The sequence below is a fragment of the Eschscholzia californica genome, unplaced genomic scaffold, assembly GCF_041429995.1.
Source record: "Eschscholzia californica isolate CP2 unplaced genomic scaffold, dmEscCali1.0.p SCAF_1, whole genome shotgun sequence".
Classification (NCBI taxonomy): Eukaryota; Viridiplantae; Streptophyta; class Magnoliopsida; order Ranunculales; family Papaveraceae; genus Eschscholzia; species Eschscholzia californica.
In genome coordinates, this window is record NW_028238198.1 from 33,294,464 (window position 1) to 33,317,884 (window position 23,421).

At 33.3% G+C, this 23,421-nt stretch overlaps 3 long non-coding RNA genes across 3 annotated transcripts; 2 read left to right on the forward strand and 1 right to left on the reverse strand.

The window, feature by feature from the left end:
* Nucleotides 1-898: 898 nt before the first annotated feature.
* Nucleotides 899-2,470, reverse strand: LOC147566236 (uncharacterized). The gene is made up of 3 exons (XR_015237402.1): nucleotides 2,385-2,470; nucleotides 1,645-1,739; nucleotides 899-1,001 (listed from the first exon to the last, which is right to left on the reverse strand). It is a non-coding gene; the product is annotated as an uncharacterized LOC147566236 (long non-coding RNA).
* A 7,463-nt stretch (nucleotides 2,471-9,933) lies between these two features.
* LOC147566237 (uncharacterized) lies at nucleotides 9,934-12,040 on the forward strand. Its single transcript, XR_015230407.1, has 3 exons — nucleotides 9,934-10,005; nucleotides 10,636-10,702; nucleotides 11,736-12,040. It is a non-coding gene; the product is annotated as an uncharacterized LOC147566237 (long non-coding RNA).
* Nucleotides 12,041-13,851: 1,811 nt separating this feature from the next.
* LOC147566238 (uncharacterized) lies at nucleotides 13,852-23,073 on the forward strand. Its single transcript, XR_015230408.1, has 3 exons — nucleotides 13,852-13,902; nucleotides 19,284-19,350; nucleotides 22,854-23,073. It is a non-coding gene; the product is annotated as an uncharacterized LOC147566238 (long non-coding RNA).
* Nucleotides 23,074-23,421: the final 348 nt, after the last annotated feature.

Consider the following 23,421-nt stretch of genomic DNA (forward strand, 5'->3'; position numbering starts at 1 on the left):
CCCATGTTTGGTGGGGGGCCAGGGCGGACGCCCTGCTCGTCCAACCTCAAACACGACGCTGCCCCTAACTTACAAGCCTTCATTGGAGCAATTCGGAGCAATCCGAATTTGATCATTAATGTGTGATAACCAAGATACCCAATTTTCGACATCATTAACAACCATTTCTACTTGTATACACATTAATTAAATTGACTTGGAAAAATAAGCGACTGTCGATGATTTATGATTTATCAAACATATATCAATCTTATTAAAATGTTGAGACAATGAAACTTTGAGGATTCTATCCAACAACCTTGCCCTTAGCTGGGTGTGCTTCATAGGCACATTATTGAAGGCATTAGTCATTCAGTTGAATCTTTCAGTTTTTTACCCAAAATTCATTAAGATCGGATGTATTTGCTACCTTTTATTGAGGCCAAAATCTTTACATAAAAGGCACATTGAATCTCAATTTTGTATTTAACTAGACATAGCCCGTGCCTCGGGCACGGTGCAATCTCAAATGTCAACAGATAATGCGGTTACACCAAACTATAGGAAGAAAAAAAATTCGATCGTTTCAACACTCATATCCTTTACTGTTCGACTGCAAAACAGATGAGCGGAGTGGTAAATTACAAAACTTTTTATAAAAGTAGTCCAACAAATTGATTCCACGAGTTACGAAAGTTAATGATATTTGTTTCGCAGTTTATTAAATTCTGTTGAAGTATAAGAAAATCATACATAAATATTGAAAATCAATCACATCATTCTTCTAATTTGCTCACCATCTTTGCTAATCATTTTCACAAGCAAAATTGGAGAATAAACCCACTCCAACAAATTATATAGTCAATGTTGAACTGCCGTTCCAAGTGGGTTAGAACCACAAAATGATCAAAAGAGTAAGAGAATTTCATCAACATCTATGCCAAGTTCATCGACCTCTCATCTAACTTTTCCACCACCTGGAAAAACTTGCCCAACTAAGTCATCATATAATTCCCTTAATCCTGAAATGAACACAAGTTATATTGAAAGGTAAAATAAGTTAATGTTTGTCAACTACCATTATGGTTTGCCATATACAGACATTATTAAGTATGGATTTTGATTTACCAATATAATAGGAAACTCTTCCAACAAAAAAAGAATTGGAATCTCTTTCAACAAGAACAAAAAAGAAAAGGGATCTCAAGTAGCATGGGCACATATTATTTACAGACACTGTGTGTGACGCATGTAGGACAAATGTGTAACATTTAATTTCTCCTCTGGAAGCCAAGTTCTAAAATCATCTCCAAAAACGACCCTCAAGTTGTCCTTATTCAATATTAGTTCATTTGCCAAAAAGGAAAAAGGAAAATTCTTATAGATTATTAGATTAGCCTATCCAGAAACATAATCAAAACTAAACGGGAGGCTTAATTTAAACGATATCTTAGTTTAAAGATTAACTCGTATAATCTAAATTATAAGTCCACACCAAACAACTATACTATGAAATATAATAAATTAATACTCGACACTTAATTACCTTTAACCCATAAGAGTAGAGAAACGTGGGATCAGTTCAAAGATTAACTCGTATAAACTAAATCATAAGTTCACACAAAACAACAAATATCATATCACGAATACTCAAGACTTAATTACCTTTAATCCATATGAGTAGAGAAATGTGGGATCAACTGCACCTTGTTGTAAGCAAAGACCAACTGACATCATCTTTTATGGTATCCTCGTTGAATCTGCACAAAAAAACATGTAAAACTCATTACCAACTTCATAATGAATCCGGAAGGACAAGAACCAACTTTATATCGTTTCCTTATCCTTTCGTTCTTGCCAACTATTTTTCGACGGATGGAGGTTGTTTCTACAAATGCTACAAGATTCTCATCGCTTAACTTCAGACTTCTACAAAGAAACATAGGGTTTTAAACTTGCTGAAAAAAAATGCATGTCATGTATCGTAGTCTGACTGTCTCGACATACAATGGCATTGATGACCTTGAAAACTTGATCATCAACACCTTCATTGTCCTTAACACCTTCTGCCAAAGGACTCACACCGATGTTCACGTCAACTACTCTTTAAACAACTTCCTATTATTTATCCAAACATGAGTGTGAGAAAAAAGAAGATGCGGTGATTGTAAACTACCAACCTTCACCTCAACTTGTCAGAGCAACCATTATCAATTTGGGCCTAAGAGAACAAATAAGAGAGAAGTTCATCATCCAAAAGACATTAACACACCAACTATAAGACAGTGATGAAGTAAAATTCTATAATATATGTATCGGGATGACAATTAGAGAAATGAGTCAACTATGAACATAACATTGATTAAAGTTGGAAATACTAAATCAACTAAACAAATTTCGCTAACTTATTTTGGATTTTCAATTCTAACCAAGACTGTTTGACTATTTCTTACACAAGGGCATCTCAAACCTTAATTCCAAGGGAAAGAAAAGCAAGATATTCCCCAATCATCATATGCTTGCACCCACACAGGATAATACAAATCCTTATAATGTAATGTACAACGAAGTCTTACCATCACAAGTTCACAACCCACGTCATTGCTTGCATATGCTACCTCCTTTACAAGGCTTGGGTCCATGTCCTTGACTATATGCTCTTTGCAACAGTGACACCATATTGTGTAGCTTTCGGCGCCCTAAAGCTTTGTTCCAACACAAAGTTCGAATCAAGATTACTCATAAGAAACTAAAAAAGAAGAGTTCAAATAAACTTATTTTAATTGAAATGAGTTCGATTATAAATAAACTTATGGGGTGTTTGGATGACGGAATCATGAATCCGCGGATTATACTCCCTCCGTCCCATTTTGTTTGTAGTTTTGGGGAATTCAACTTATTAAGGAATGGTATTTGTTGTTGACAAATATAAAGACTTCCCCTAAACTACTCTCAATTAATATAGAAATTTCATTAAATAGAGCATTGGTAGAAGCGTAGAACCAATTTAGAACCTTTGAATGGTATTCAAACTAAAGGGTAGTCTTAGAAGTTTCATCATCTATATAATAAAACAGAAGGGAAAACGATGAATGGGACAAACATCCTTCTTTAATAAAGGATATTGTCTAGAAGCCCTTCTCAAAATTTAAAATATAGTCCTTCGTAGAAAAAAAGTTACCTATTTAAAAAACAATAATCCTTTCCTTCTTAGAAATAAAAATTCTAATTTAAGAAAAAGATAAACAAAATAATTTTCAAGGGTTAAAAAAAGAAATTAAAATCTCTCTCTCTCTCAATTAAATAATTACTAATTTAAGAGAAAATAAACAAAAAAATAATAACTAATAAAAATCTCTCTTTTTCAATAAAATATAACAATAAATTTCGTAACATTTTATTGATACAAGTGTCCGGGATATACTAGTTTTAATAATGAAATGAATGTTATAAAAGGAACGTGACCAAATATTTTGGGACATCCATAAAAGGAATAACAACCAAACAAAATGGGACGGAGGGAGTAATAAGTTACACTAATGATGAAGGGGAAGAAAGGGGACAACTACAATTTAGTAATGAGAAAAAAAAACAGAATTAAAAATTAGAGGGAGAAACAGGAGTAGAAGTGAGAGGTTTTATTTCAATTTTAATGACCTAAGCTATGGTTAGAAGATAAAATATTGGATGGCTAGTTGTTTCATATTATACGAAAAAACATGCTTTATAATATGAAAAATGATGGGACCTTTCGTATTTCTAAGTGTAAAGGGTATACTAAATCACAATTAACTCTAAACATCTAAAGGCTATGTTAGACCCAATTTCTCATATTCCTTTTTAAACTTTTCAGATTTTTATAGAGAGTATGAGTTAGATAAATTTTTTAATGACATTTATTATATATAATAATCATTTAGTAGAGGACATTTAAAGGAGGTTTTATGAGTGGTTTGTGAGGGTAAAATATGTTAGGGTTGAGATTTGAAGATTTGAATCAGACGGTCATGATTTTGAGATACATAAAACAGATAACCGTGATAATGGGTGGGTGAAAAAATTATGTTATTTTTAGGGAGGTAATAGATCTAACCGTCAAGATTTAATATCAAATTGAACAAACGGTTGGATTTATCTTTTGGTTTGTCCTAGTCAGCAAAAAACATTGCGTTTTATATAATAGAGGATAAACATCCTTCTTTAATAAAGGATGAATGGGACAAACATCCTTCTTTAATAAAGGATATTGTCTAGAAGCCCTTCTCAAAATTTAAAATATAGTCCTTCGTAGAAAAAAAGTTACCTATTTAAAAAACAATAATCCTTTCCTTCTTAGAAATAAAAATTCTAATTTAAGAAAAAGATAAACAAAATAATTTTCAAGGGTTAAAAAAAGAAATTAAAATCTCTCTCTCTCTCAATTAAATAATTACTAATTTAAGAGAAAATAAACAAAAAAATAATAACTAATAAAAATCTCTCTTTTTCAATAAAATATAACAATAAATTTCGTAACATTTTATTGATACAAGTGTCCGGGATATACTAGTTTTAATAATGAAATGAATGTTATAAAAGGAACGTGACCAAATATTTTGGGACATCCATAAAAGGAATAACAACCAAACAAAATGGGACGGAGGGAGTAATAAGTTACACTAATGATGAAGGGGAAGAAAGGGGACAACTACAATTTAGTAATGAGAAAAAAAAACAGAATTAAAAATTAGAGGGAGAAACAGGAGTAGAAGTGAGAGGTTTTATTTCAATTTTAATGACCTAAGCTATGGTTAGAAGATAAAATATTGGATGGCTAGTTGTTTCATATTATACGAAAAAACATGCTTTATAATATGAAAAATGATGGGACCTTTCGTATTTCTAAGTGTAAAGGGTATACTAAATCACAATTAACTCTAAACATCTAAAGGCTATGTTAGACCCAATTTCTCATATTCCTTTTTAAACTTTTCAGATTTTTATAGAGAGTATGAGTTAGATAAATTTTTTAATGACATTTATTATATATAATAATCATTTAGTAGAGGACATTTAAAGGAGGTTTTATGAGTGGTTTGTGAGGGTAAAATATGTTAGGGTTGAGATTTGAAGATTTGAATCAGACGGTCATGATTTTGAGATACATAAAACAGATAACCGTGATAATGGGTGGGTGAAAAAATTATGTTATTTTTAGGGAGGTAATAGATCTAACCGTCAAGATTTAATATCAAATTGAACAAACGGTTGGATTTATCTTTTGGTTTGTCCTAGTCAGCAAAAAACATTGCGTTTTATATAATAGATATTCTACTAGGCATAACCCGTGCTTCCGGCACGGGAATCCTGCGGTTACTAAAAGACCTTCGCGTAAGTTGAACCATTAAAAATAGTTTACAATCTAAATAAATTACCTAATTATTAGAATTTCAGTATCCAAACAAAAAAAATTTCAATTGCTTACTATCATTATACAATTAAAAAAATCATATTTAAGTAAACCCCTCTTTTAAAGAAAAAGAAGAAAAGATAAATGAAAGCTATGGAGAATTACAAGAGTTCTCTTTCTTGCAATTTGAAGACGCAAACATTTTTTTCCTTTAGGCAGTCCTATAAACACATAAAATTTAAGTTATTCCACATGAAATAATCACCATAGTGGTAGTATAAAGATTTGTTAGTTCTTACCTCGAATGTCCACCTTGGTTGTTAATTCGTACCTCGAATCCACTTCCATGTTTCGTTAGAGGAATCTAAAGATAAGTTAGTATTTAAAGAGAAGGAAGAAAATAGATGTTTGCATGTGAAAGAGTGATTATGGAGATAGATAGGTAAGATTATAGGAAGATGGAAGGTGAATTTATCATGAATTAAGAGGGAGAGAGGATGCATGAGGATGAGGGGAGGTTTATATTTTCAAGTGGTGATTAAGTGGGATAGAAAACGGTAGAGATAAAGAAAACACATGCATATGCTGTTAGTTGGACAAAAAAAAAACAGCCCTCTTTATCATTTAATGGTATTCAATTTCATTTTATGAGGTGCATTGATATTAGTAAGTGAGGGCTAAAGGAGAGAGTTGAACCATTTTGTTAATAATCCTCTTTCTTCTTTCAACAACAAAAAACTGCCCTCTTTATTTTAATAGTATTCAATTTCATTTCATGAGGTGTATTGATATTAGTATTTCATGAGGGTGAACAAAGTTATGTTGCATTGAGTGGGTGAACTAAGTATTTTTTTAATAGATAGGTAATAGATCTAGTGGCCTAGATTTAACAAAAAAGCCAACGAACTATCAGATTTGTCTTTCGGTTTGTCCTAATCAGTAAAAAAACTTTACGCCTCATATAATAGATGTCAAAAATATATTTTTGGACAAACGGTTTAATAGAAGATCCACAACTCCATCCAAGAATTGAATCTCACCAAAAGAATATGTGTTATCATCTTACCAAATAACACTTGTTGTATTTTAAATAGACAAAATCTTTGAGATTTTGTAACCCAAAAGAGTTTATTCAAACAGCTATAATACTTTTTGGATTCATATCCTATAAATAAGTTTGTTGCATCAAACTTTAGAGAGCAAAATAAGTTAGGTTAACAAAATTCCAAAGAATAAGAAATTAGTCTTTTTGTTGGTTCAACAAATATGGAAGGTAAAATTGTTATGAAGATGCTGAATGTAGCTATTCTGTTCATGGTAGTATTTATGATGTTGGGGATGTTTAATCAACAAGTTTCAGCAGTTGACATAGGTTGTGCTATGGGTTGCCTTCAGAAATGTGTTCACCCAGATCCAGGTATAGCTCATCTAGCATATTCTCTCACTCACTCCATTTGTGTTCTTGGTTATATAATATATTTACTATAATATACTAAATGTTTTTTTTTAAACTTTGGTGATTTGCAGGGGCGGTGGCGTGTATTTCTGAATGTCTTAAACACTGTGTGTAACAATATATAATCATTTTCGAGAACCAGAATAAAGATGTTACCGTTCAACAAAAAAAAAAAGAATAAAGATGTTACATTAATTGAGTGATTTGAACACTTAATTTGTCCCATTTTGTTATCTTAAGTAAAGTATCTCCTTAAATGTGTCAAGCTTCTTGTCTACTTTTTCCTCAGCTAAATCTCTATGCTTTTTACAATTACTTTAGACCCTTCACAAATCTAATTGTCACAACAATGTTAATGCATATAGGCTGATGAAAGCCTCGGGAAAAGACAAATGAGATTCAAGGCGTCACGGCTTACTTCAAGTCGGTTTCGAGTCCGATATTGAAAACGTATTCTGGTTTCTTATTATACCACAACAATATTAAACCTAATGACTGAATGTTTACCTACTCTCTGCCATGAATACAAATCTTCACCTCAAAGACCATGAAAGACCACGAAAGACATAAAAACACTACAACTAGGGGATTATTCTAGATGGCATATGTAGTTCTGTTGCTAATAAAAAAACATTGTTGTTTACCTATAATATTGATGTGAAAAATATTTGTGACGAAAGGTGGTGACGAGTTCTTCAATGTCTCTATTATCCTGGGTGGGTATGTAAGGGCGCAGATAATATTATCATTTACAATAATTGATTTGTAGCGTAGACATCTGGGGTCCCTAAAAAAGTTGACCCAATACGTTTGTAATGACATTGTTAAGTCGTCAATTGACAAGATACCAATACATTGTAAATCCACTTGAAAAACTCATAAACATTTACACATCCATATTTTATCCATGTTTACAACCGTTTGAGCAAAACAATCCTAAAACCGCACCCTTTTATGCATACAATTAAAGAAATCTCCAAGATTTTCAATTTTTAAACAATAAAAACCATAATAGCCTCTATTATCATCTAGCTAGTTGATTTTTCACCTTGATTTGGATGAATATCTTTTAAGATAGTTTTCCTTTGAGTTATTTCATCCCTCCATTTTGGTCGTTCCCACAGCCCTCCGCTGATCTGCGACATATATACCACTTGAATGTGGAGCAATTGGAGAGTATGGTGAAAAAACTATACTCTAGTGATATGTCGCCACATCAACAGAGGGCCGGAGGAGGGACCAAAATGGAGGGATGAATAGAATTATTGTTTGCCTTTACTGACCTGTTTTATTTCCTTTTAAGTCCAGGGATTCTTCAATTTGCAAGTGAAATCCCCCATTAAAACCCAAAATTATAAAATTATAACATTCTAGAAAGAGAAATTAAAAGTTCTTACAACCATGATAATACATCTCAATATCACCTACTTAAGAAATTCCAGTTTCCCCACGAAATCAACTCAAAATCTTCTTTAATTAAAATTTTCTTTTCCAAAATCTAGCTAACTCACCCTAACTATCATATGAACTTTACTAATGGACCAAAGTGAAAGTCAAAACCCTTAGGTAAACATTACTTGCTCATATAGTTTTGTATTAGTTTAAAGTCAACAACTACTCCTTTTTAAATTGTGTACTTCAGTATATGTCGACCTCGATGAGTAAGTTCTCATGCATCACCGAGACAAGATTAATCGTGACAGTTACATAGTCACAACTCCAACTCTATTTATATATAACGGCGTTAATAAAAAAAAATCTGTCGCGCCATACCTAGTTTGGAAATAATTTCGTTACAGAAAAAACAAATTAAAAAAATTATTTACCAATGAAACCTTAAGAATATTGTTAAACAACATTTACCTATTCCCGACGAAACACATTATTTCATACGCTTGAAACTAATCTAGTTTTCTCTCCTGAAAAAAAATATTATTTGGATTAAGGGAAGGCAAATAAGGAAGAAAGTATATTCAACCATCTTTCATCAAAAAAAAAAGTATATTCAACCACGTGGAGGACAAAGTGTCATAGACTCAATCGTAGGAGTAATATGTTAACCCTAAAAGAGGAAGAAAATAGAGAAATGTGATAACCAATAAATAATTATGAAGAAACAATTATCAAGCCAATTACATATTAGAGAGGAAAAATAAATTAATAGTTTGATGAAGAATAGTTATTGTAGATCGTAGTCGTCTTCCAAAAAAAAAAATAGTTATTGTAGGAGTAAAAGAAAAAAAATTATATTAGAAGAATGCTAAGGGCCTTTTGATCGATCAAAAGTTAACTAAATGTTCGTCAAAGACTAGATCAAATCATCTAAGACATAAATATAATAGCATGCACTAACTACTTGAATTCTTCAAATAACCATTAAATCATACAAACTGGCGAAAGAAAGATTTTATGAGTTCTAGAATTCTTTTATTAAAACTATGAAGATCTAGAAACTTTTAACTTCTGAAACTTTTATGTTATAGGACATCAAAAGTGCTAGATCATTAAATTCTCGAACCTATTTTATTAAAACTTTGAAGTTCCAAAACCTTTTTTGTTAGAGCTTTTAAAAGATCCCCTTTAAATCTAAGTCGCCCAAACAAATGGTTAAGATTTAAAACAATAGTTATATTCTTTTAATAGTTAAAATTCAAGGTCGCACTTTGGGGAATAAAGAAAAATTTCTAGGAATTAAATTTGTCTACAAAATTGGTCAACTAAGATTGACTTTTTCATTTCTATTCGTGTAACATTCCATGTTTTCGGTTGAAGAAACAAATGACTACGGTTAGAAGAGGGGCTATTTAGCAATTAGAAAAAGTCAAACTGGGGGTTAAAGGGTAATTAAAGGAGATTGAATTAATTGGGTACAAATATTGATGGGACTTATTCATGAAGTTTGTATAAATTGAAGGATTAAAAATAAATTAAATCTATGGCTACTTTGTTTTGTAACACTTGGCAGCATAAAAAAAACTTCCACCCCCACGTTGCCACGTATCCCCACTAACCCACCTTTTATTCCCCTTTCCATCTTTGTCTCAAATTGATTTGAGAATCAAATAAACGGCATTGAGACTTAGCCGTGGGAAGTGAAAGAAATATAAGGCTTAACGGCTATGAAATTCTTTCGTCAATTACTTCGCGCTCGCTTGTCGGAATTCAACGAAATTTGTTTCAGGTAATTTCATTCGACTTGTTTTACATATCTATCCATTTAGAATTTTCATTTGGTGGATTTATGATGGTTATTTCGATAACTGTATAGTTATACTAATTTCATTTGGGATCGAAATTTGGAGTTATTTAGACGATTATTATTCGATTTCTTCTAATGGTTTATGTTCAGGATCATGTTTAGAATGTTATGGACTATTTTGGGGTGATCATATATAGACAGGGTGCTGCCGAATTATTTTACGGCTCGAATTTCATATTTGGAATAATTTGGAAATGAATTGGAATAGAAATTGTTACCCAAATTTTGTCATATTTCATATAAATGGACAATTTCGGTTATAGATTTATATTATAAAGTTCATTATATGATTTGTCAGCTTATGAAGACTCTAAAATGAAAAATATAGTTTTTGGGAAATTGGTTAGTTGGTTTCTATGCATTTCAAGTATTCAGAGGACTTGGTTATGAAAGTTAGAGATCGATTCGACAGATACTTGAAGTCTTCCGAATTTAGCGAATTTGCTTTTAAGTTTTCATGGTTTTGTTTTAATGAATCTTTTTATTTACGAAGGTTCTTAGTATATGAACCTAATGTTTCTTTTCGATTTTGGTTATTCTTCCTTATCCCAGAGTATGCGAATGAGGAGGAATTTGGTCGTCTGGTAGGCGGGAGGTCTTTGGTGATGCAAGGACTGAGGTAGGGGTTTTGAATCCTTTATCCAGCATGGTTTTATAGATAATGAATATGCCAGATTCTATAGTTATATACGCGCCATTATAACTAGAGTTTAGGTAGCATGAAACTTGATTTATGTGAGGAACTGAAATATGCTTGAAATGTTTTGATGCGATATGAGAAATGTTTTCGAACTGATTTTACGATGATTGTGAACTACTGGGGATCTTCTTGTATGTACCCGACTGCGGATTTTGTCAACCTACGGGCATGTAGCCAATGAGGGTAGGATGACATGTGGACACGGTTGTGATCCGTGTGAGACCGGTGAGGTGGGCGACACTACTCATGAGACCTGTGGGAGTAGAGTGCTTCACTTGCTGGCCATTGGTGCTCGTGCCTCCAGCTCGAGGCTCAGGGCCGTACACCCTGACCGCTCGCCTAGAAGGTGACATTGATTGGGAATCCCTCTGCTTTGTGGCGATATGACTCTTGGTTGTTCCACTTTTGTGTTTGATAAGATAATGAATCGAATGAGAATATTGGTTTTGATATACAAATGAAATTGATTTGAATCGAATATGAGAATGGTGGTTTTGATATACGAATGAAATTGATTTTGAAAGATCGCATTAGATCAAAAAAACGTATTTAGATACTTAAGGTATATATGTATCATGAGGTAAACTCTTCAATGATTGCGGAGTCCCTTAGTGAGAGAGGGACTTACCGGCTAGGGGTAAGTCTCTTTCTCGAGGAGACGTAGTGCATTAGCTAGTGCCTAAATGGGCTGGTACTATCTAACGAACTCTAGGTTCTCCTGAGGTACTCTCCTCTTATTGGGAGCGCACTATGGGTGGGCAGCTAATCACTGCTATTGCTTGCTAGATTAAGGAAAATGGTTTTGTATATAGTATATACAGTAACTAGTTTGATAACTCGTTTTGTCATGACGTTTACAACTTATTAAAGGAACTTTTGAAAACGTGATGTGTTTTGGATTGGTCTTCTACCAGAATAACTCGTGTCGGTGAGTATTCTGACCCACTACCAGTTGTTAGTGTGCAGGTTCTTGGTTGTAGCCTCGAGGCGGAGTGTGTATTCCAGCCGGTGATCTTGTCTAACGAGGCTAGCAGGGTTATGTCGTTGTCTTTGGTTTTGTTTATTTGTTTTCCGTTAGTTTAAAATTATGTATTTATTGCAGAAACCAAACTCTAATATGTATATACGTAAAACTTAGAGTTGTTTATAAGTTGTATCGGTGTTTTATGAGGCGTTTGTATGTTTGTGGTTCGGGTTTCGACCCGAAACTGAGTTGAGTTTGTTTAGCTTCCGCTCGATAGTTTATTTCTTTGTGTATGTAAATGTATGGTTTGCATGACAGGTTTTACAGGTGCGACCGGTTCGATTTATAGAGGAGACTCTGTCGGATTTCTGTCTCGTTTGTGAATTTTCGGGGCGTGGTCGTGGCTATTTTGGGACACGGAGCGTCACAGTTGGTATCAGAGCAGTTAGTTCTGGTGACCTATATCAGAGCATGAGTTCTGGTGACCTATAAGTCGTGTATAGTGTAGAGCATTGGCTACTCTAGTCTTTAGGGAAAGATAAAAATGATCAAGACTAGGTGTCTAAAAGCTTCAAGATTAAAAGCGACCAAGAATAAAAGATGCTATATATATGTATTTGTTTCTTTCGATTTTTGTTTCTTGATTCGTTTTACTCGCTAGAGGAAGACTCGACGGATGGTTTAAGATTGTTGTAGATTTCTTGCAATGTTGTACAAGATGTTATGGGAGGACAGTCAAGGGTTAAGAGGTTTCAGACGTAAATTTTAGGCAAGTCGACATATCGATGTTGTGGAATTATCTAAGGCAATAGTAGATGAGGAGATGAGTTAGACTTGATATTGTGGACCTTATGGTAGTTATACACATTACTTCATTTATGAATGTCGATCAGATCCGTCAGAGATAGTTGAGATTGACTTTGATCAGGTTGTTTCGAGCGTGTATTGTTTCAGTTTGATTACAGATAAGTATGGGTCTGGATTAGTGGGTTGACAGAATGTTTCTATATTAGAGGTTATATGGATTGAGTTGGTGTTGGGATTAGAAGTATCGGAGATTCTTAAGTTATTGTAGAATGTTTTTCGATGATTGGTTTATCTATGACATGTATAGATATTATAGCGGATATCTATTTTCATTTTATCATCTTATCAACAACAACTATATTTTTCTTGAGATTATAGTGTCAACGCCAACATTGACTTGAATTTATTATAGATGTATTCATTCATTTTATTATTTTATCGAGTCAACGGTATTTTCTTATATTATTGAGAACGATATTTTCTGAGGATGTGGGATTCACTAGATAGATTATGGAGGTCTTCATTCTTTATTTTATTATATTATGGACAACAGTATTTTCTTATATTATCGAGAATGAAATTTTCTTTGAGGATATGGGATCAACGAGAACTTATTCTTATATATAGATTATAGAGGTCTTCATTTTTTCTTTATCTCTTCATATCGTGGATAGTCATTGTCATAGAATATTCTTGGGTCCTGTGGTTAGGTAGAAGAATTGGGGACATGAAGGATTGAATCTAGTTGGTTTATAGAGTTTAGCCAGATTAATTTTTGTTAGAGGCAGTGAGTTTGTGATTTTCGAAATGGGTCAGGTTCTCTCAAATTCAGAGTTGGTAGAAAGAACAGGGCAAAAATAAGCGAGTTGATCAAAATTTCGGGGACGAAATTTCTCTTAAGGGGGGAGGATTGTAACATCCCATGTTTTCGGTTGAAGAAACAAATGACTACGGTTAGAAGAGGGGTCATTTGGCAATTAGAAAAGGTCAAACTGGGGGTTAAAGGGTAATTAAAGGAGATTGAATTAATTGGGTACAAATATTGGTGGGACTTATTCATGAAGTGTGTATAAATTGAAGGACTAAAAATGGATTAAATCTATGGCCACTTTGTTTTATAACACTTGGCAGCATAAAAAAAACTTCCACCACCCACGTTGCCACGTATCCCCACTGACCCATCTTTTATTCCCCTTTCCATCTTTGTCTCAAATTGATTTGAGAATCAAATAGACGGCATTGAGACTTAGCCGTGGGAAGTCAAAGAAATATAGGACTTAACGGCTATGAAATTCTTTCGTCAATTAATTCGCGTTCGGTTGTCGGAATTTAACGAAATTTGTTTCAGGTAATTCCATTTGACTTGTTCTACATATCTATCCGTTTAGAATTTTCAATTTTGTCCGTATTTGGTGAATTTATGATGGTTATTTCGATAACTGTATAATTGTACTAATTTCATTTGGGATCGAAATTTGGAGCTATTTAGACGATTATTATTCGATTTCTTCTAATGGTTTACGTTCAGGATCATGTTTAGAATGTTACGGACTATTTTGGGGTGACCATATATAGACGGGGTGCTGCCGAATTATTTTACGGCTCGAATTTCATATTTGAATAGTTTGGAAATGAATTGGAATAGAGATTGTTACCCAAATTTTGTCATATTTCATATAAATGGACAATTTCGATTATAGATTTATATTATAAAGTTCATTATATGATTTGTCAGCTTATGAAGACTCTAAAATGAAAAATAGAGTGTTTGAGAAATTGGTTCGTTGGTTTCTATGCATTTCAAGTATTCAATGGACTTGGTTAGGAAAGTTAGAGATCGATTCGACAGATACTCGAAGTCTTCCAAATTTAGCAAATTTGCTTTTAAGTTTTCATGGTTTTGTTTTAATGATTCTTTTTATTTACGAAGGTTGTTAGTGGGGGTTATTCATTCAGACCTTTTAACAGATCTTCAAAGTTCTTAAGACCTTTGAAGTTTGGCGTTATTGGTTTCGGCCTTTTTTTTAAGAGCTTCGAAGTTTTGTGTTATTAGTTCAGACCTTTATATAAGAACTTTAAAGTTTCGTGTTATTGGTTCAGATCTTTTTTTAAGAATTTTAAAAGAACGCGTTATTCATTTTTTTATGAAAAATTAAGAACTTTTAATCAAAGATCTGGCCCAAGGACTTTCCGAGACAAATTTACTCATAAATTAGTCAAATTTAAAGATCCAGTTAAACAGGTGGATCTTTGAATTCCTACTTTGGGTGTACCTAAAAATGTTTTTTTTTTCTTATCTCTTTAATGTTGTTGATTTCTCCTTATCCCAAATCTCTCTCCCCCTCGAACTCCTAATATAATTTGTTTGTCTCCATAGCATCTACCTCTTATAAAAAAAAAGGAATTTTGAGTTTAAGGTCCAAAAATAGGGGGGTAATGAATCATATATCCACTCCTAAATCAATAAATAAAATAAAACCAAAATAAACCGAAAATGTAAAATAAGTCCAAAAATTAACTATTTGGTGGGCTCCATGCATCAATCCCTTAATTATCTCTCATTTTTGCCCTTTCATAAATATTTTTAATCATTGGTAAACCAAAGGTTTATACTGGTTAAGTTAATAACTCTTTCCATAAATTTTATGAAAGAATATTTATGTTGGATATTTAATACCAACATTTACTTCCATAAACTCCATAAATATTTAACCAAAGCAGTGGATATTTAACAAAAACGAGTTGACCTCTCAAAATTACGAGTTTCTATCTATGTAACTCTATATTCTTTGAATTCAAGTAAGTATATTATTTCTAAATCCGTTGTATTTGATTAAAGTAACCTACCAAATCGATGGATATTTACCTAAAACGAGATGCTCAATCCCAAAAACAAATTTCTCTCTCTGTAACTCTTTGTTCTTTGAACTTCAAGAAAGTATGAAGTTGTGATTTGCGTTTTATCTCTACCTCGATCTAATTAGACATCTACAAATTCGTTTGTGAGGTATGTCCACCTTAAATTGATCGTTAGAACCTATAAATCTCTATTACTACAATTTTCTTAAAAAAATTATTTATTCTAACAAAAAATTTATATGTAACATTTTTTATCACTTTTGGGTAAAAAGTGAATGTTGGAATCTCTATCAATTCAATATTTTTTTTCCATAAAAAAGTTTTATAAAGTGAAACTGTGTTTGTTACATTTTCTGTACTCTACTAGCATTTTCTACATTCTATTAACATCTGTTATGAATTTGTTACAATAGGTTAAAAAGCAAATACTATCTTGTTAGCATCTTATTGATTCTAATAACATTTTTTACATTCTATTAGCATCTGTTGAATGTATTTATTACAGTAGGTTAAAATGCAAATACTATTTTTCTAGCATCCTATTGATTCTACTAGCATATTCTACATTCTATCAGTATCTGTTGAATGAATTTGTTACAGTAGGTTAACAAATACTTTTTAGTAATTAAAATGTATAAGGTGAAATTGTTTTTGTTACATTTTCCGTATTCTACTAGCATTTTATCGATTCTAGTGACATCTATTATGAATTTGTTACAGTAGCTTGTGTATGAGGTATGCTCATTTCCTACCCACTTTGTCAATCTCATTGATCTCACATGTAGTTGCGGTTGGTGGTCGATAGATGGTATCCCTTGTCAATATGCCATGTTGTGCATCAAGAATTATGATGGTGATACGACAAGTTTTTTTGATCATCTTCCCCAAACAAGCGTTCGTCAACATTTATCAATATTATGTCTACCCAATACCAAATTATAATGAGCCAATGAAGTACATCGATGAAACAAGAATACTACCTCCATTAACAAAGAGAAAACCGGGAAGACCAAGGACAGTAAGAAGAGAGAGCTCAGGAAACATACCCAAAAAATGAGGGGTTGCGGTGGGTGTAAAAAACCGGCATATCACAATAGTGCCTCATGCACGACAGCTATATAGTAACTAACTTAAATTTTGATTATGCAGGTTTTACTTATTCTGCTAGAAACATAAATATTCTACTTATGTCTTTTATATGTTTAGAGAATTTGATCAACGTTACCAGATTATCGTATTTAAACAAGAGGATTTTCCTATTTCCTATTAAATTTTATCAATGGTTACGATATTATCGTAGTTATACTCATATGTATTTGGATCAATGTTTCAGTTTGTATTATGATTTGGCTAGAGTAAGTTACAAAATGTCGAAAAACTGAAAAAATGCTGGTAGTGTTGGAGAAATTTTGTCAACATCTTACTGGTATCTTTATACCCATTGGACCATGCTAGAAAAATTTGTTTGATGTTTCTAGCAATTTTCAATACAATCAAAGCAGGTTGGTTTTAGCCTGTGTTATATTTTAATCAAAATGTCCAGATTTTTGATATATTTTTGTACGAACTATTTGTTTCCTTAGTTATATATGTTATCAATGGATTCAGCATTAAGTGTTTGAGTTCATCATGCCTTTACCCTACCACGTATTATAATTGTATAGTTTCAGTAGTGCCCAAGAAATTTGAGTAACATCTTTATCGTATCTATAAACCTGTTGAACGACATCTAAAATATAATATAATTGTGGTATTATAAAACATTGATAAATAATCTCATAACTGCTCAAGATGTTATTCAAACTTAAAACATAAACATGTTTGTTACGTTTTATCACATAGCCCGTTACAAAATACAAGTTAAAGTACTAAAACATTTTTTCTCCATATATCCTTTGATTCATTCAGCAACAACCAAGTTAGTTCACCCCTCTTCCTTTGCGCTAGTTTTGTCCAATCATCTTTTGGAATCCCGTTAGGAAAATGTTTATAGTTCAATTCGATATAAAGTTCTTCCATATGCAAAATCACATACGACCCACAATCAGGCTTGTCAAAGTTTAAACAAAAAACCAATTCAACATCTTTGGGTTGTAACCATTTATGCGTTCCTATAAGAAACTAAAAAATGCTAGTCAAACAAGTCATTTTTCTTATGAAACCAGTTTTGAACAGTAACCATTTCAAGGTTCTATGATAAACTTCAAAAATGCTAGACAAAAATATGACATTGTTTTTCCAATTTATTTTCTCATTTTTTTTCCCATATTACACCATGTAATGTTCTATGGTTGTCAAAAAATCAGGTTTGACAGGTAACCATTGATAAAGTTTTATATGAAACTTAATAATGCTAGACAAAATATTAAGTTTTTATTGAAAGTAACTATATTCTGGATCTAACACTATGCTTGAAACTCTACAATACAAAACCTTAAATTGTCGTTCTAAAATAAAAAATTTAAGCAGAAGATGTAGTAGTAACTACAATTTATAAAGAGTTCAAGCTTCATATGTTATTTCTTCAAAGAAATTGCACAACAACAGAGACAAGGTAACCATACAAATTTTTTGTTGCATGCAAAAAAGAAACATACTCTTCACTTTGAACAGATTTAGGGTTTGAAAATAACTTCCATTAAACCACTTCGAAACAACTAAACCTTAGAAATTTCTTATTAGCTAATCAATTTCAGAAAAATAAATCATAGTTAAAGTTGTAAAAATCAAAACCTAATTCGTTTTGTGTTGTAGAAATCAATCTAAATCATAAACAAAGTTGAAGGAACAACAAAAATGATGAAAACCAAAATAAGTTATTCTTTACTGTTGATGATGATGAACGAAACCAACAATGGATTCCTCCTCTCTCCTACTCGATGCTTTCTCTCTCTGTTAGGTTTATATTGGGTGTGTTTAAGATAAGAGTTTCCCTCTCTCTCTCTCTTCGGTTTGATATTTGAGGAAAAGACAACTTTTTTTTTTGGTTATTTTTTTTAAACAGAAAAGGCTACTTTTTTAGTTAAACTAAATGGAAAAGGCAAATTTTTCCGGAGAAAGAAAGTTTGTTTTTTAAGAAATAATTTAATGAATTTCTATATATTATGATACCTTTTATTTTGGGTTGTTTTTTTTTTTTTTTTACTTAGGATAGGTTAGGCAGTAAAAGAGAGGATAGACATGTAATTTACTTTGAGTGGATTTATTTTCTATTTCAGATTATCTTTGGTCTCTAGACTCGTTGATCATGCGATTTTGGACTTAAATCCATCGCCCGTAAAAAAAATTTATTTTTCTATATAAGCAATTGATTTTTTTTTTTTACTTTTAATTCTTTTTACGCGAGTCGAAGACGTCTATGTGTTTAGTATTTATTTTCGGAGCCTACCTTTTTATTTTCTTCTTAAATTCTAAAATAATACTTTGTATATAGAAATTAAACTTTATTTATTGGAATATTATAGCTAGTAATATGGGAACGTCCTGAGCTTTCATTTTAAAATCAAGTTTAGCTCTTAAAATAATAAACGTTCATTGTAATATCAAACATTAGTTTGGACGGCTAAGATTTGAAATAATATAATTTGATTTTGACAAAAAAAATCCTGATTTTCAAAGTTTTTAATAAAAAGATTTCCGAACTTCATGATTAAAAACTTTAATGTCCCGGACTTTTAAGAGTTTCAAACTTTAAAGTTTCTGAACCTATAAAGTTTTGAACATTTATGTGCCAGAACACTTAGAAGTTATGAGATCTTTGAAAGTCCGGAACAAAAAAAATCTAGTAAAAATCTAGTAAAAAAATCTAGTAAAATCTAGTATAAGAACCTAATGTTTCTTTTCGGTTTTGGTTACTCTTCCTTATCCCAGAGTATGCGAATGAGGAGGAATTTGGTCGTCTGGTAGGCGGGAGGTCTTTGGTGATGCAAGGACTGAGGTAGGGGTTTTGAATCCTTTATCCAGCATGGTTTTATAGATAATGAATATGTTTGATTCTATAGTTATATATGCGCCATTATAACTAGAGTTTAGGTAGCATGAAACTCGATTTATGTGAGGAACTGAAATATGCTTGAAATGTTTTGATGCGATATGAGAAATGTTTTCGAACTGATTTTACGATGATTGTGAACTACTGGGGAATTTCTTGTATGTACCCGACTGCAGATTTTGTCAACCTACAGGCATGTAGCCATTGAGGGTAAGATGACATGTGGACACGGTTGTGATCCGTGTGAGACCGGTGAGGTGGGCGACACTAGTCATGAGACCTGTGGGAGTAGAGTGCTTCACTTGCTGGCCATTGGTGTTCGTGCCTCCAGCTCGAGGCTCAGGGCCGTACACCCTGACCGCTCGCCTAGGAGGTGACATTGATTGGGAATCCCTCTGCTTAGTGGCGATATGACTCTTGGTTGTTCCACTTCCGTGTTTGATAAGATAATGAATCGAATTAGAATATTGGTTTTGATATACAAATGAAATTGATTTGAATCGAATATGAGAATGGTGGTTTTGATATACGAATGAAATTGATTTTGAAAGATCGCATTAGATGCATGACAGGGTACCGAAGAGAATGAGGTTCAGGTCCTTCCATGGTAATTGGGGGACGACTCTCTTATTCGAACTCGGTGATCAAAAAAACGTATTTAGATACTTAAGGTATATATGTATCATGAGGTAAACTCTTCAATGATTGCGGAGTCCCTTAGTGGGAGAGGGACTTACCGGCTAGGGGTAAGTCTCTTTCTCCAAGAGACGTAGTGCATTAGCTAGTGCCTAAATGGGTTGGTACTATCTAACGCACTTTAGGTTCTCCTGAGGTATTGTAACACCCCTATTTTCTATATATATCACATTAGGTGGAAATAACCAAACTCTAGGTCAATTTGGGGTTGGGCCTAATATGAAGAGTAAGTTAGTGTGGGCTTAGCATCATAAAATAGAAGTGGGTTAGAAGGAAAAACTAGGGTTGCTTGAGATAATTATATAAAAAGGGGTCTAGAGCTCTTTTTGTAGATCTAAAACAAAACTTAGAGAGAGAAAGAGAAATGGTATTCTTTGGAGAAGATTTTGATGAATAAGTTGAAGAAATCTATGTATAGTTTATGTTATAGTTAGTATATCTTCTTAATCTTCAACAAGCCACTCTTAGTGAATGAACAATGGATAAAGAAGAAAACAGGTAGAGATGGAGTTCTCTAGAGAGAGAAAGAGGCATGATTGTGGTTTTGATGTCATCTAAGGCAAAAGAAGTAGATTTCTTATCTCCTAATTCTTTTTTAGGCTTTTTCAATTGATTCCATGATAGGTTTAGTATTGTTAATCACATAAAGTTCTATAAAGAATGATTGAATGATTTAGATATTAGTTCTATCTTGAATTCCATAAAATATCTATATAGGACACTGTTTTGATCTAACTTCAAAATTAGATCTGGATTTATTGGTAACGAATCTCGGTGTGTATTTTATATGGTTGGAAAGGTCTGTTTGTCTACTTTCTAGAGGTTCAAACGGTGAGTTAATTGGTGTTCCGAGCGAGGAGTTACAATAGTTTTCGTACGAGGTGTCAGAGCAGTCCCTACTGTATTTCTGTCTAGATTAAAAGTTAATCTGATATTTATTGGTAACGAATCTAGGTGTCTATCTTATATGGTTGGAAAGGTTTGTTTGACTACTTTCTAGTGGTTCAAACGGTGAGTTAATTGGAGTTCTGAGCGAGGAGTTATAGTAGTTTTTGTACGAGGTGTCGATACAATCTCCAATGAGCGAATTGATTGAGATAATTGACATGGTTTCTATTCTTTAAGAAATGTATTTCCTAGGTATATGATACCTTATATTGGTGAGTCTATATTTGTTAACTATTATTGTTATTTGTTTGTTTGAGGTTGTGATCCACGTGGGGATCTATTATGAGCATCATTCATTTTGACTTGCCATGTGTTGTTGGCTTGAATGGTTTGGTGAACTTGTTTGTAATTATTTATTAGAACCAATATTTGTGGTGTGATGCTATTATGATTGTATGATGCTATTATGTGTGTGATGCGATGGATGTGATGGAGGGTTGAATGAGTTTATGTGGTTGGTTCGACCCTCTCTACCGAAGGTGATGTAGGTATGGAGCGTATGGGGTCGGCGCTAACACAATGGATGACCTTGTGGACCACACTCTCATTCGACTTATGTTTGTTGTATGATGCTATTATGTGTGTGATGTGATGGAGGGTTGTATGAGTTTATGTGGTTGGTTCGACCCTCTCTACCGAAGGTGATGTAGGTATGGAGCGTATGGGGTCGACGCTAACACAATGGATGACCTTGTGGACCACACTCTCATTCGACTTATGTTTGTTGTATGATGTTATTATGTGTGTGATGATGGAGTTGATGGAGGGTTGTATGAGTTTATGTGGTTGGTTCGGCCCTCTCTACCGGATGTGATCGAGGTATGGAGCGTATGGGGTCGGCGCTAACACAATGGATGACCTTGTGGACCACACTCTCATTCAACTTATGTATGTTGTATGATACTATTATGTGTGTGATGATGGAGTTGATGGAGGGTTGTATGAGTTTATGTGGTTGGTTCGGCCCTCTCTACCGGATGTGATCGAGGTATGGAGCGTATGGGGTCGGCGCTAACACAATGGATGACCTTGTGGACCACACTCTCATACAACTTGGACACCAACTTGTCATATCATTCGACGAGAGTTGGATGATTGTGTCTTTTGGCATAATGTTTTGTCGACTTAATTGTCAAGTTAGGGTTCTATAATAGTCTATCTTGGTGAATAGTGTGATCTTTTTATATCTATTGAAAAAGAGAAAGATTATTATCCCAAGAGTTAATATTGGACTAGAATACGAGGACGTTGAAAGCCTAATAACCAAGAACATAAATTACTAATTTCTACATGCGTGTGGTAAATCTCGTTGTATTATGTTAGTTGTCACGTTAAATTTCAGATCACGCCAATAATGAATATGAATGAAATACTTCCTTGATTGGGGATTGAGCTTGCCTACCCGAGACTTAGGTTTGAGGAAATCTACTGCAGTTGGGTTTTAACCCAGCTATTTCATTTTTCAGGTACTAATTGTGCACTCATGGTAGGCGTCGCTCGTGGATCCAGTTTGAAGGTCTCAAATCTTCGATTTCAAGGCGACTTGAGATTTGAGATTTGGGGCGCTACAGGTACTCTCCTCTTATTGGGAGCGCACTATGGGTGAGCAGCTAATCACTGCTATTGCTTGCTTGATTAAGGAAAATGGTTTTGTATATAGTATATACAGTAACTGGTTTAATAACTCGTTTTGTCATGATGTTTACAACTTATTAAAGGAACTTTTTGAAAACGTGCATGATGGGTTTTGGATTGGTCTTCTACCAGAATAACTCGTGTCGGTGAGTATTCTGACCCCCTACCAGTTGTTAGTGTGCAGGTTCTTGGTTGTAGCCTCGAGGCGGAGTGTGTATTCCAGCCGGTGATCTTGTCTAACGAGGCTAGCAGGGTTATGTCGTTGTCTTTGGTTTTGTTTGTTGGTTTTCCGTTATTTTAAAGTTATGTATTTATTGCAGAAACCAAACTCTAATATGTATATACGTAAAACTTAGAGTTGTTTATAAGTTGTATCGGTGTTTTATGAGGCGTTTGTATGTTTGTGGTTCGGGTTTCGACCCAAAACAGAGTTGAGTTTGTTTAGCTTCCGCTCGATAGTTTATTTCTTTGTGTATGTAAATGTATGGGTTGCATGACAGGTTTTACAGGTGCGACCGGTTCGATTTATAGAGGAGACTCTGTCGGATTTCTGTCTCGTCTGTGAATTGCCGGGGCGTGGTCGTGTCTATTTTGGGATACGGGGCGTCACAATTCGTTGTTACAGGGTTCCAATTTTGGGAGTTAAAACAAAATTTAGGAGATCTCATAAAGGAATTTAGAAGGAACTTTTATAACTTAAACAAAATCTTTCTACGGATCTAAACCCTAAACTCCTTC